The following is a 14,839-nucleotide window of genomic DNA, read 5'->3' on the forward strand; positions in this document are numbered from 1 at the left end:
CCAAGCTTCCTTCTGGGAACCAGGTCTCTGCTAGAAATGTAGAGGTTTCGAGAAAGAAAGAGTAGAAATTAGGAAACGTAGTCTGTTCATCAGAAACACAATTGACTTTGAAATGTCTCCGGGTGGAGAAGAAAATGTGCGGTCCCTGCACCCTGGTGCCTGGCAATGAACCAGGCATATGGTTCTCAGTGAGAACGTGCGGAGTGAATCAATGAATGAATACATGATATTCATACGCATCCATCTAGGTATTCTCTCCTTTAGATGTTCGCTTAAATAGCATATTAATAAGCTGCATAGTGATGGGTTGGAAAAACTGTACCTTGTACCAAAATCATCATCCATGACCGCAGCTTAAAGAACTTAAGCACCCGGAAGGCTGAGACATAGTCTTTAATGAGTATGTCTTCTGCATTCAACCCCAGAGGTTCTAATGTTAGCATCTTCAGTAATCATTGCTGAAGAAATTGGTCCAGATGAAAGTCCATGCACTTTAGCTTTGCCATTTACCTGTTGTGTGATAGCTCTGTTTCCCCTTGCAAGTGCAGTCATTAAGACTGCATTGTCAATCAGTTAACCTTGCTGCCAAGACTCTTGGGTCAAAGATTCAAAAGCTAAAGTATAAATGATGTTGCCACTGTAACCTGCACTCAGTGTGTTGGGAAAGTCAGCAGGCTTGGTTTTCATGTTGGAAAGATACTTTCTGACATTGCTAAGATATTTGGTCCAATGTTCTACTCTGGGATCTGCTAGCATTTCTTCTCTCTCTCGCAACAAAGCGTGTAGGTGTTACATAGACCACCAGCTACTCGTGCTATTTTCTCCTTCAAATTGCTCTTTTTTTTTCCCCTTCTGGAATTGGGAAGACAATGGCTGATATTCATTCAGTTCTTCTTCAGTCATATCTGTTGAGCGTTTGCTATGTTTTGTGGTCGTGCTTTTAGGGTTTACCAGAATTACAGCAATATTCACTCAAATAGTCTATTTTTAATAAAAATATTTTAAGTATAGTTGATTTGCAATGTTGTGTTAACTTCTGCTGTACAGAAACATTCAGTTAATATGTATAAAATGGACATAATATATATACGTATATATTACGTATATAAAACTGACATAATGTATATGAAATAACAGTATATATGTTATTTCTCACATTCTTTTCCATTATGGTTTATTACAGAATAGTGAATATAGTTCATTGTTTATCCACTCTGTATATAGGGCCTCACTGTTTATGTATTCTACATAGAATAATTTGCATCCCAAACCCCTAGTCCATCCCTCCCTCACCATCCTTTCCCCTTGGCAACTACGGAGTCTGTTCTCTGTGTGTATTGAGTCTGTTTCTGTTTCACAGATAAATTCATTTGTATCATATTTTAGATTCCACACATAAGTGATGTCATATGGTATTCATCTTTCTCTTTCTGACTTATTTCACTCAGTACCATAATCTCCAGGCCCTTCCATGTTGCCGCAAATGGCATTGTTTCATTCTTTTTTATGACTGAAATACTCTATCCTTTAACACATTGATTTTTGTTCTTGGAAGCCCAAAAAGATGATAAAAAAAAATAGTAAGTCAAAGGAATCAGAAACTGCTGATAGCTGTAACTCGGGAAATCCGAAAGAGGCGCTCAGTTGTGGAAAGGGTGGATTTTGAGCGAGGACTCGGTATGGACTGGATGTTGTGGTTGATGCCGAGCTGTGTGTGAAAAACCCTGTGGTTTTCCTTTTTTCTCGTAATATAAATGACTTATTCTGTTCACATTTTGACCCATTTCTCTCACTTTCACACTGATTCCTAAAGGTTCCTTTGTTGGTAGTTTCATTTTTTAAAAAAATATTAATATGATGATTTTAAAAGTTCCCTATGCTCACTACAGAGAACTGTTAAAATATTTTAACGTGTAAATAAGGCGGATAAGTCACCTGCAGTTCCTTCAGTCAGAGATAATCACTGTTAACACACATCCCTTCGAGATGTAAAATAGGACAATATGTGCCTAAGATCGTGTTATGTATCTTTAGTCTTACATGTGCTTTTTACGTTGCCTCTCCTCCATCCTTTTTTTAAGAAAAGGAATTCAAATCAGTTTACTGTAAATTCTTATTCTGAGGTCCCTTCTCGTCCTGTGATTGCTCTTATATCTGCTGCGTGCAGGATGGTATAGAGGACTGGCTTTTTGCCCAGCTGTGTGGGCATACGCTAGGTCACCACTAGGAATATGGATGAGAAATTACATCTTTTAGTGGCTCCATTATACTTCACGGCTGATGTGACATCATTTGCTTAACCTTTTCACAGTGATTGAGCTGAGTTGTTTCCCATTTTCTTGTTGTATATAAATAGTGCTTCAAATGACCATCCTTGTCTGAATTGAATTTACTCTTCTTGGAGATTTTTCCCAAGATGAGGTTATCAGACCCATGCATATAAACAGATTTGTAATACTTGTTACCTCTTTCTGTAATTACTAAATCCAACTGACATTGCCAGCCATGCTGACCAAATGTACTTGTTTGCCCCAATCCTGTCTGATTTAAGTCATTATATTTATATTTGCTGCCTTAATAGGGATACCAAATTAAATAGGTTTGAATTTACCTCAACGCTTTCAGTAACCAGAGGTACTTACAATGCTGCCCCCCCAAATGTGTAAATTAGATGAGTGGGTAATGAACACTGGAATAAACAATACTTTAAAATATATAATGTGTTATTAGAAAGTTAGTTTCTGCTAAATAATAAAATTAACATGGTGACATGTTTGGGAAAAGCTCCGAAATAATTGCTTCCATTTTCATTTTTCCCTTAATTTTCTTTATCTTCTCCCCCAATTGTCAGAAATCTTACACCTCTTAATGCCATTCACCTCCTTGCCCTAAATGTTTCTAGGCAAGACTAAACAAAAGAGGTGATATTTTTAGACCTTCAGAACCCATTCCCTTCAAGTGGCAAAGAAGGGTCCTTGAATTTCCTTGCCTCAGAGAGAAAAGATGCAACATGTTCTTGACCCAGAGCGGCGGTTGTGGAAGGCACCCCCTCTCTGCTCACGTCCTAACCAAAAGCTTCTGCCCAGGATTCCAGGTGAGCCCTGGTCATTGCCTGGAGTCCATCTTAGCAAATGCACAGCCGTAGCACTTGGCCTGAGAGCCAGGTGAATATCAGTGAATTCTCTCCAACTGAACCTTTCTACGATCCAGGGACACCAATGGGGACAAGGACCTCACCCCTGTACGTTTTATAGGACCAAGCCACACAAGCCCCTACTTTCTCTGTTAAAAATCATTTGGTCATATTGTATGGATTGATTGTAGGTTTGTGAGGATGAATGTGGCCAAAAAAAAAAAAAATTACAGGCTCCCCCAATTTAGGTGTATTAGGTAGCATTCAGCCCATTCGGGGGCACCCTGACTCAGTAGGAAGCTATGGTGCCTTTAGAACCTCTGTTGACTGGATGGCTTACACCCAGCTCAGAAGACCCAACCATTGTGGGCAGTCGGCCATGCGCTGTGTATTTCACCTGATCATTGTCTTTACGTCTAAAGAGAAGAAAGCAGCTCTGTAGTGGGCGATGCTGTTAGCAGCCTCCAGCATTCTCCACATGAGAAAACGGAGCCGTGCCAAGGTACCTTAAGCCTGTCGAGGGAGACAGTCTGCGAAGGTGCTGAGTCTGGGTCTGTAACTGGCCTCCCTCGCTCCAGAGCCATTGTGTTGGCCACTCCCTGCTGTTTTGCAGCTCCCGTGCAGTCCAGCAAGATAGTTGGCAGACAGGATCCCAGGGAGGCTCCCCTGCCAGCAAGCCTCCAAAGGCCCCCAATTGCTAACCACCGGAAATGCTGCCATCAGAGAACAGAAAAGGGCCCGTGGGGCTGAGCTGAGCTGGGTGGAGATGCAGGAGGAGGGCATTGAGGGTCAGGAGGAGGAGGGGTTTTTTTTGTGTGTGTGTGTCTTTTTGCCTTGTCTAGGGCCGTACCCAACGCATATGGAGGTTCCCAGGCTAGGGGTCTAATCAGAGCTACAGCTGCTGGCCTACACCACAGCCACAGCAACGCCAGATCCAAGGCACGTCTGTGACCTACACTACAGCTCACAGCAACGCTGGATCCTTAACCCACTGAGCGAGGCCAGGGATCGAACCCGCAACCTCAGGGGACCTAGTCAGATTCGTTTCCGCTGTGCCATGGTGGGAACTCCAGGAAGAGGAGATATTAAAGCAAGCCCACCAGGGTTGGTCTCCTCACAGACCCTCTGGCTATTGGTTGCTTTTCATCCTGAGAGTAAAGTCTGTGCTTTGAACTTTTCTCCCAATGAGGTGGAGGAGCGTGACTTACAGGCTGAAGGAGCCTGCTGCAAGGGAGAAATTCTCTGGAGCTTTGTACGTTGTCCTTGGAATTCAAGCATATTTTACATCATGCTTCATCGTCTATTAGTGTTTATGTGTAATGTTTTAAACTACTGTGTTTCTCTGCTTCTAATATGTAATCATTTACACGAGTTTCCATTGATCTCCTACACTGAGCATCTCTTCCATGGATTCCTGAAAGCTTGCATCTCTCCAAGGCACCTCCCATTCTGGGTCCTGCCTCTGTGGAATTTTCCCTCCCCACCCTGTCACCTCTGTGCAGGCTACTTTCCACCCCGCCTTCCCTGCCTGGAAGCTGTATTTTTTTTTTTAAGGCCATACCCGAGGCATATGGAAATTTCCAGGCTAGGGGTCAAATTGGAGCTGCAGCCGCTGGCCTACACCACAGCCACAGCAATGTAGGATCCAAGCTGCATCTGTGACCTACGCCATGGCTCCCGACAATACCGGATCCTTAGCCCACTGAGCAAGACCAGGGATCGAACCCAAGTCCTCACAGATACTAGTTGGGTTCATTACTGCTGAGCCACGACAGGAACTCCTGGAAGCCGTTTTGATGCCCCGTGCCCCATGTTCCTCAGCCTCCAGGCTGCAGCCATGACAGAGGGCAGCAAGGCGCTTACACTGCAGGACCACATAGCAAACAGGACACAGTGGCACCTTCGGCATTTCTGTTCTTTGGGAAAAACCGCCAGGCGATGTGGGTAAGAACAGTTTCTGAAGTCAGGCTGAGATTTTCAGAACCCACTCACGCTGTCACTTTGGGCAGATCACTGTACTTTTCTGTGCTTCGTTTTTTCACCCGTGGAGCGGGGCTAAGAGGGTTACCTACCTCACAGGATGGTGGTGGGTCTACAGTGCTTTGGGAGGATACCTGTAGTAAGTGTTTTGGAAATGTTAGCTATCATTACTATCAACGCTATTATTATTGCTATTGTTATTGTCAGCGTTATTATTTCTGAAGGTCCCTTGGCCACCCCTACCAGCTGGGACAGTCTTCACTGGCCATCTCTGCTCTATAGGCTCCTGCTTGTCCTTAGTCAGGCTTCTCCCTTTTCCTCCCTGGATCACTTCTTCCCAAGGCCCTGAATTCCCATCGACTTCCCCTGCAGCGCCCTTGAACCACTGCATTTGCTCACTCCCAACCTTCCATCGCAGCCTAATCCTGGGACTGAAATGTGTCCATCAGGGTATATTACAAAACGAGGGCAGTTCCCCTCCCTCCCTCTCTCTGTCTCTCTCTGTCTCTCTGGTTTGGTACAGCTCACTCTGAGACGTTTTTACAAATCTAGCTGGAGATGATATTAGGAGGAGAAATTGTGCCCGTCCTTTGCAGCTGGAGCCTGGCTGGTTCCTCAGCCATTGGGGTGGCTTCTAGAAAGACAACCTTGGCACCAGGACAGGATGAAAATGCCTCATCACTGTGACCTCGGAGGCTTGGCCAAGGCAGGAGTGGATAAAGGGCTAACCTGCCCCGCCCGCCAGCCAAAAATAGGCCAACCGCATCACCAGGCTTTCGGTAATTAAACCCTCCTTCTGCAGAAGGCTGTGGCTCAGACCGGAAGGGGGCCATGGACGGGTTAAGGTGATTCCTTCCCAGCCCTGGCATTCTTCTCTTAGTGTCAGAGGCAGGCTTGGAAACCCAGGAGTGCTCCGTGGAGTGTAAATTCATAACCAGGCACCCTGTGAGGGCAGCCAGGGGCGGGCACATGTGCCGGAGAGGCTACTTAGAGATGAGGTATGCTTTGTCTCTACTCTGAATAACGTAGACTTTTAAGGGAGTCAATCAGCTTATTTTTTATAACGTTTTTGTTTCTTATTCTAAAAGTTAATTCAGGTTGGTTGTAGAAAGTTTGAACACAAAGGAGAGGATCAGTAAGGAAATAAAATCCATCCATCGTCCCATCATTCCAGTCACTGGAAACCTTTTGTGCCATTTTGTGTGTGTGTGTGTGTTTTACATCCTGGTGCAATGCCCAGTTTTCCTAAAACTGTGATCATATGCAGTTTTCTATCTTGCATTTGAAAAGTACACACAAAGTACTCACAATGACACTGTATCACATGAGGTCATGAAGTATTACTTGAAAGCCAGATGGTTTTTAGTCTGTTAACCTCCCGGTGGCCGGGGCTGAGCAAACAGGAATGGTGGCACATGCGTCCGCGTTGGTTGGAAACTGCACTGGCAGGAGTGTTCACACAGACCCTGCAGCCCAGGAGGAAGCGATGTGCCACCTGTGAGATCAGAGACACTCTGGTCAAGCAGGGAGGTGGGGAGTGGGTGAGAGGCTGCCCCAGCTTCCTCGGAGAAAGCGTGACACACTGGCTAGAGCAGTGGGCTCCTAGGGAAGGCATTTCTGGTTTGGATTCTGTCTCCGCGCTAACCTGACTTTGATAAACATACCCCACCCTCTAGAGCTCAGTTTTCCCATCTATAATGCGGAACTAATGATCATACATATTTCTTGGGGTCGTTGGAGGCCAGGACCTGGCTCGGGATAAGTACTCAGAAGTGGTAGATACTATTATGATGAATGTCTCAGATGGGCACTGGGTCAGCTGATTCCATTCTATGCAGATAGCAGGTAAATGGGTTCATTCTGTAAGAAAATCTCTGAAAGGAAGTGAAAATGCAGGTGGGATTTAACACGTTCTTCCAGAGAGGTGGTGGGGTCAAGGTGATGGGTGGTCTAAAGAGTGGAATTAAGACTTCTTCCAGGCGTGATGCTTTCGAAGTTCGAGGGGAGGGTGCTTCCAGTACCAGCTGTGAGGTCACCCACCCAGGGTCTGGATCCAGACCAGAGACAGGCACCAACCCCAGCCAGGCATCTTCTAATCGGGTTTGACGGGCCGTTTAGAGTATTTTAATAGAGCATCAGAGATTTTGTTGGGCTCAGCCAAGCTTGTGTGCACCTTAGATGGACAAGCCAGGATGGAATCTCATCTTCATGCGCCTTTGTGGAAGCATCCCCAGGTACCGGGGTTCAGCTCTGGCTCTAGTCAGGAGTGGGGAAGCATCGGAGGTGGTTGGAGAGACCTGCGTTTGAATCTCAGCTCTGCTGTAGAGACCCAGTCTCTCTTTACCTTCTCACTTGATCTGGTTAAGCGTCTGTACCTTGTGGGTTGTTGTGAGGATTAAAAGAGATGAGTCTAGGAGGTGCCTAGCACCATGCTGGCTGGCCTCCTGGTAGATTGCTCAACAAATGTTGACATCCTCTTCCACCCCCCACATGCTGCAAAATGTGAAGGAAGGAAGAAGAAGAAGAGAGTCGCTTGGTTTCTCCATCTATAAATAAGAAGCTGGGGGAGTTCCCATTGTGGCGCAGTGGTTAACGAATCTGACTAGGAACCATGAGGTTGCGGGTTCGGTCCCTGCCCTTGCTCAGTGGGTTAACGATCTGGCGTTGCCGTGAGCTGTGGTGTAGGTTGCAGACGCGGCTTGGATCCCACGTTGCTGTGGCTCTGGCGTAGGCCGGTGGCTACAGCTCCGATTCGACCCCTAGCCTGGGAACCTCCATATGCTGCGGGAGCGGCCCAAAAAATGGCAAAAAGACAAAAGAAGAAGAAGCTGGAATAAGAAGGGTTAATAAGAGTTAAAGGCTCCCTCAGCCTCTGGAGTTTGAGTGATGTCTTGTGCTCTGATTGTCCGTCCTAAAAATCAGTAGTGAGCCTCCACTATTTCCTGGCAGGTAGCCATTGAATACATATCATGTGCTGAGCCCTCTGCAAGGGTCATCTCATTCTGGGCTTTCCTTCCATGAAGGAGAAAAACTGAGGCCTGGAGACACAACGAAACTCACTCCCAGTTTCTCAGATGGTAAGTGAAGGAGCTGGGCTATGTACTCTGGTCTCTGCCTCTGGAGACCAGGTTCATAACTAGAGACTTCCGCCCCCTGCTGGAGACAATGAGTGCACAACAGACTAGCCTTTTCAGCTGCTCAATTGTTAAGCCCGTTGAAGCCCAAGGAATTTGTGTTACGGACACTGTCGTCTCCCAGGCAGGCAGCAAATAGGGAATTGTGGACAAACACACCCCCAACATCTAAGCATCTGACTCAGGCTTCCTTTAAGTGCAAGAGTCCTGTGAACAGCAAGTGCATTAGATTCTCATCTTCACTATGAGAGAGACCAGGACTTTCTAAGGTCCCTGGGTGGCTGCTCAGAGCAAAGGGCACTGAAAATCTGGAGGGGAAGGGCCTTTCCTTGTTTTTGCTTCCTCACAAAAGGAAGGGAGGAAAAGGGGCAGAGATGAAGAAGATTGTTTCATTGGTTTCAGAAGAAAAAAGCCTCTGTGTTATTGATTTTCAGGCCCCAGGCCTTTGCTGGACAAGGTTTGGTGGTCTGCAGACCACATAAAGAATCCTTGTTTCTAAAGCCTCAAACAAAACTGCCACTGAATCCATCATTTCCTTTGACACCTTGTTCTCGGGGTTCTGTTGGCCTTTTATTCGCGCTGCACCTGTGATTCCTTCCCAATGCTCCCTTTTAACGTGCCCTTGGTTTAAAATTTTAAATCTTTTTTTTTTTAGGGTTACACCGTGACACATGGAAGTTCCCTGGCTTGGGGTCGAATCGCTACAGCTGCTGGCCTATACCACAGCCACAACACCACCAGCTCCAAGCCGTGTCTGCGACCTCCACCACAGCTCATGGTAACGCCAGATCCTCAAGCCACTGAGTGGGGCCAGGGATCGAACCTGCATCCTCATGGATACTTAGTTGGGTTCATTACCGCTGAATTGCAATGGGAACTCCATGGCCTCGGTTTTTATCTTTGTTTTCACCTGTATAGTCCACACCTTAATTCCAGCCTCATTCCTCACTCCCTGGGCCCCTGCACCCAGCTTCTTAGTCATCATTTTTCTTAGGAATAAATGAGTGTGATTATTTATTTAACAAACATTTATTGAGGAGTTCCTGCTGTGGTGCAGTGGGTTAAGAATCCACCTGCAGCAGCTGGTATTAGTGCTGAGGTATGACAGGTTTGATCCCTGGCCCAGCATAGTGGGTTTAAGGATCCGGTGTTGCTGCAGCCGTGGCTCAGAATCAGTCCCTGGCCTGGGAACTTCCATATGCTGTAGCCATAAAAAAAAAAAGATAAAAAATAAAAACAAAGAAACAAAACAGCAACAACAAAAAGCATTTATTAAGCACAGAGGTCTCTGTTCCCTAGTGCCTACCACCTGACACAAAAATAAATATGACAATCTTTGCTCTAAATGAGTCCCTAGCTAAGAAATAAAGTGGATGCAAATTACTGAGGGAAGGATGGCAAATATGGGCACATAGATGGCCACTCCTCAACTTTGTGTCCATGGCAGACATTGCCCATCAATCATTACTCATTCTTTTTTTTAAATATAATGTTTTTTAATTTTTTTCCGTTATAGCTGGTTTACAGCGTTCTGTCACTTTTCTGCTGTACAGCATGGTGACCCAGTTACACATACATGTATACATTCTTTATTCTCACATTCTCATGCTCCATCATAAATGACCAGACATAGTTCCCAGTGCTACACAGCAGGATCTCATTGCTAATCCTGACTCATTCATTTTGAAGCTGGATTCAGCGATAGACAGCCACTCTTGCTGATTGGATTTTTCCCATGAATTGATGGCCGTGTAATCCATTCTTGTCTTTCAGGTGGTCTAAAGGCCACTGAGAGAGGAAGGGGAACTCATTGTATTGAGTTACTGAGTCTGAGTTGTCAGCCCATCAGTCAGGTGGTGCAGCCTAGGAGATCCTTTAGTGGGAGTGCTCCCAAGCAACCCAGCTTTGGGGAAGCCCCCCAAGCTCACTTCTCATGACACCTTCATGCCTCGCCTGCTCTCTCACGGCCCCTTTCTGTCTGTGTTTTGGAGGACTCTTCTTCTTCCTCGTTCCCCGCAGAAATAGAAATAGTTGTTTTCTGAGATTCAACTCTCCTCCTTTTTAAGGTCTTTGTTCTTGTCTGTTCTCTCACTTGGAGAGCTCATTGAAGTGGTTAACTCCCAAATCTTTATCTTCAGATACCTCTTTTTCCAAAGCCTCACCTCTGTCATTGTGGCATCGGAGCACCTGTAAGACCTGAGCCTACTGGGCTTTTCAGCTTGCTCCATGCCCCCCACTCTTGGCTCCGGGCCTCCAGAACCACTGCTGGGAGCACCTGGGTCCAGGTCCTGTCGAGTCAGCCATGGGGGTCCTGCCCCCTTGTGTTGGCACGACCCTGCCCCTCTTCTCAGCTTTGTCACGACCTATCCAGCCTCTGAGTTTCAGCTGAACTGTCACTTCACCTGGAAAGTCATTCCCAACTTCTTTATGCTTTCAGAGAAGAACCAAGGGCGGAGACCCTTATTATCTTGCCCCTCCAGTCATTCAACAAACAGCTCCTAATAGCCTCCTCAGAGTCACAGTGATTACGACATGAACCTGCCCTCAAGGAGCCTAGAGCCTGGCCAGGTTTCTGCTGCTAGTTAATTGTTCTTGTGTATATGTCACGCCTCTGCCATTAGACCAAACCCCTTGTGTCCCCACAGCCCTGTGCACGTACTAGCTGTTGAACACACCAAGTGCCCCCTTTTCCTGTTTGGTTTGCTGTCAAGTCTGGTAGATATGTGGTCCTTAGGGGAGCTCGGAATGGGTTGGAGGGCCGGCTGGAGAAGGAACAGCCCAGTGAGGCTGGACCCCAGAATAGCAGAATCTGGCTTAGAAACGGATGCTTCGAATGGAAAATGGTCATGATTAAAATGCGTTAAGGACATGGTCTGAGTTGGAGTTCCAGCTCTTCTGCTTAATAACGAAGAGACATTGGCAAGTTACTTAATTTCTCTGGACCTTGATTGTCTCATCAGCAAAATGGGTCTTAAAAATGTCACCCCTCAAGAGTGGTTGTGAGGTTTAAATAAGTAAATGGGTTTAAATGAGTGTAAAACCGTTAAAACAATGCTTGGTATAAGCCCTATTACTTAGACGTTCCTGGCAGTGGGATTTACTGGGCATTTTCTTTTTTTATATCCTTCTGTAAACAAAGTGCATATTATTTATGTAATCTGGGAAACATATAATAAAACTTTTTTTTTGTCTTTTGTCCTTTTAGGGCCACACCCACAGCATATGGATGGTCCCAGGCTAGGGGTCTAATCAGAGCTGTTGCTGGCAGCCTACGCCATAGCCACGGCAACAGCAGATCCGAGCCACATCTGTGACGCACACAACAGCTCATGGTAACGCCGGATCCCTAACCCACTGAGCAAGGCCAGGGATCGAACCCACAACCTCATGGTTCCTTGTCGGATTCGTTTCTGCTGTGCCATGATGGGAACTCCAACAATGAAACTATTTTTTAAGAGACGAAGAAAGAGTCTGGTGGGTAAGGGGATCATAGTTAGCCCCACTGGGTCCTGCTCTGTGTGTGTGTGTGTGTGCGCGTGTTTGTGTTTGTGTGTGTGTGGAGTTCTTAGTGTACTGTGTGTAGGGGAGGTAAGCTTGCAATCCCAGATGTGCCCATCTCCTGCAGTTTCACAGTGAAAGCTCCAACCTTCCTGGATGGTGTCATGCTTGGTGCCTAGGAGAACAGGAATGAAATCACCCAAGGATTCCCATGCAACAAGGACTCACTACTGATCAGTGTAGTAGCAGGTGCACCGGGTCAGGAATCCTGAGGTCTGGGCAGAGGGCTTTGAGAGTGGGAAAGTATGGAGCACAGGGGAGAAAGGAGGGAGGGAAGGCCAGACTGAGTCTGCAAAAGCAGGGGCAAAGTCTGCGTGTTTTATGAAGTGTTTTATGGTGAAGCTGTAATTGGAACCCTGGTATTTAGCAAGAATTATGAGGTGTGATGGTCTTAACACTGAGAGTCCTGGGGGTGGGGGGAGGTGGCTGAGAGAGACAGGCTGGGGAACCAGGAGGTGTAAACGTCATGGAATGGGTTGCCTGGCTTCAGCACGCTGCTTAAATCTGCCTATTTATTATTTTTTTCAAATGACCACTATTAGTTTTTTACTCTGGGGCATTCAAAACTCAACTCAGAGACAAACCAGAATTATTTGTCAGTGACTTGCTCTCTCTCTGAAAAGAGCTGCGAAGCCTAATTGAAAGGCTCATTCTCTTACCATTTTCTGGAGGCTGAAAGTGCCTCTGGGTCGCTTCCAACTCCGAGTGCCCTGGGATCTGATCCAACCAGCGCTTAGGAGTCAGAAGCCCTTCCCGTACAGAGGAGGGCTGGGCCGTTAGCAGGCCCACGATGGAGATGGAGTCTGCTGTTGCCCCAAGTTAATTTCTCAGCCCCCCCAGGCTGAGGGAAGGGCTTCCGACTCTTTTGGAAACTCAGAACCAGCCTGTTGGATGAAGAAGGGTCGCAGCCTCCTTTTTTGTCTCTTTCACCTCAGCCTTTTGGAGCCACGCTCCCTCCAAAGCAACAATCTTCAGCGGTTGGAGTCGAATAGAAGTATTTAACCAGGTCCATGCAAAAGAGGCTTCAGGAGTCTTACGTTGTAAGGAAGATGTTTCTGAATGTGCCTCTTTCAGGGGGAAACTCTTTGAATCGCATCAAACATGTGCTCAGAGTTTGCCTGTGTGCATGATGGAGGGGAAATCCTCCCTGCTGTTTTTAGGATTCACCTCCTTGCTCCTGCCTGGGGGCCTTTGCACTTGCTGTTCACGCTCTCAGAATACATTTCCCAGGGACTTCCATGGGCTGACCCTTACTTTTGTCACCTGGAAAAAAAAAAAAGTACAACCTAAAAGTTGAGAGTTATGTTTTATTCAGTGGACTTTCTGGGGACCTCAAGCCTAGGAGACACACCTCTCAGGTGGCTCTGAGAGACTGCTCTGAAGAGGCAAGGGGGGAGCCAGGACACATAGGAGTCTTTGAAACAGGGACCAGATAGTCAGAACGTCAAAAGATTACTGTCGGAGTTCCTGTTGTGGCTCAGCAGAAATGAACCCGACTAGTATCCATGAGGATGTAGGTTCGATCCCTCGATCAGTGGATTAAAGATCCGGTGTTACTGTGAGCTGTGGTGTAGGTTGCCAGCGCAGCTCAGATCTGGCATTGCTGTGGCTATGGCATGGGCTGGCAGCTGTAGCTCCAATTCTACCCCTAGCCTGGGACTTCCATGTGCTGCAGGTGCAGCCCTAAAAAAAGAAAAGAACAAAAGAGATTACTGTTAATTAAAGAAAACCAGATAATCTCAAGTAAAGGAATTTAGTGCTTTTCTCTGTGTGAGAAGATGCAAGAGTCTGGACTCATGACATCATTCCTTTATATGCACCTTAGCTTTGGGGGCCAGTATCCTATGTTTTCTCATCCTGAGAGTTTCCTTCGGGTACATCTTGCCGGGGGTGGGCGGGGGGTGTGTGTGTGGCTGCAGAGGCCCATTGGGTGCAACAGGTAGCATTTTCAGTTCACACTTTTTTTTTTTTCCAAATCATTGATCCATTGTCACCTCCTGACCAGTAGTATATACAGTAGTACTCCATCACTCTCTCCCACCATTGCATCACTTGAGGTTGGTTCTTTCACAGTAGGTTACAGTACTTATTACTGTATGACAACAATTCTTCATTCTCTCTCTCTACATGAGCCTCTATTGTGTTTACTGCTTTCTGTAGCATGAAGAATGGTGCCAGCCCCAGACTGTATGCTCAGTAGATAGCTTCTGATGAGATAAGTGAAGGAACAAATTGATAACGTGGATCGTATTTGGATCTCAGGTGTAAAAAGTATTTTTTAATTTTTATTTTTTATGTTATCTTTTCAGGGCTGAACCTGGGGCATATGGTAGTTCCTGGCCTAGGGGGCGAATTGGAGCTGCAGCTGCAGGCCTACACCACAGCCAGAGCAATACCAGATCTGAGATGCATCTTCTCCCTACACCACAGCTCACGGCAACACCAGATCCTTAACCCACTGAGCGAGGCCAGGGATCGAACCCACATCTTCATGGAATACTAGTTGGGTTCTTAACCCACTGAGCCACAAGGGGAACTTCAAAGAGTATTTTTTTAAATGATGGAAAATGAAGGTCTGAGTTCTTAGTGGGGCTCCTTCTCAGTCATGTACCTTGGATGTCAAGCATTTCCTCTGCTGTGAAAGGATCACCTGGGCCCTGCAATGCACGTTGAGGCAGAAGCCTTTCTAGGAGTTTCACAGTGCTGCATCTATCATCGATTTCATCAGTCCTTTGAAATTACCAGATCTTTGTGTGTGTGTGTGTCAACATGAAGGGGTCAGATTTTGGTGTACCAATGCTATTATTATTAATTGTTATTATTCTCGTGCACAGATAATGGGTTATCCCCCGTGAAGATGGGCTGCTAACATCTGTGTGGTTTTTGTGACTTGTCTGAGTCCTCCCAGTGTGTCAAAGCAGGGCAGTGGCGTAAGTCTCATTTGCAAGCTGCAGCCCCATCCTGGAATCATTATTATTACATGTTGGGGAAGCGTCCCCAGGGTTGGACGTAAGGGACCGAGACCAGTGCGGGG

General features: G+C 46.4%; 1 protein-coding gene across 6 annotated transcripts in view; it reads left to right on the plus strand.

Annotated features, from left to right (window-relative positions):
* Nucleotides 1-14,839, plus strand: part of SLC1A2 (solute carrier family 1 member 2) — a 167,949-nt gene that overhangs the window by 60,317 nt on the left and 92,793 nt on the right. The window lies entirely within an intron of this gene.

Source organism: Sus scrofa, chromosome 2 (genome assembly GCF_000003025.6).
Source record: "Sus scrofa isolate TJ Tabasco breed Duroc chromosome 2, Sscrofa11.1, whole genome shotgun sequence".
NCBI classification, from domain to species: domain Eukaryota; kingdom Metazoa; phylum Chordata; class Mammalia; order Artiodactyla; family Suidae; genus Sus; species Sus scrofa.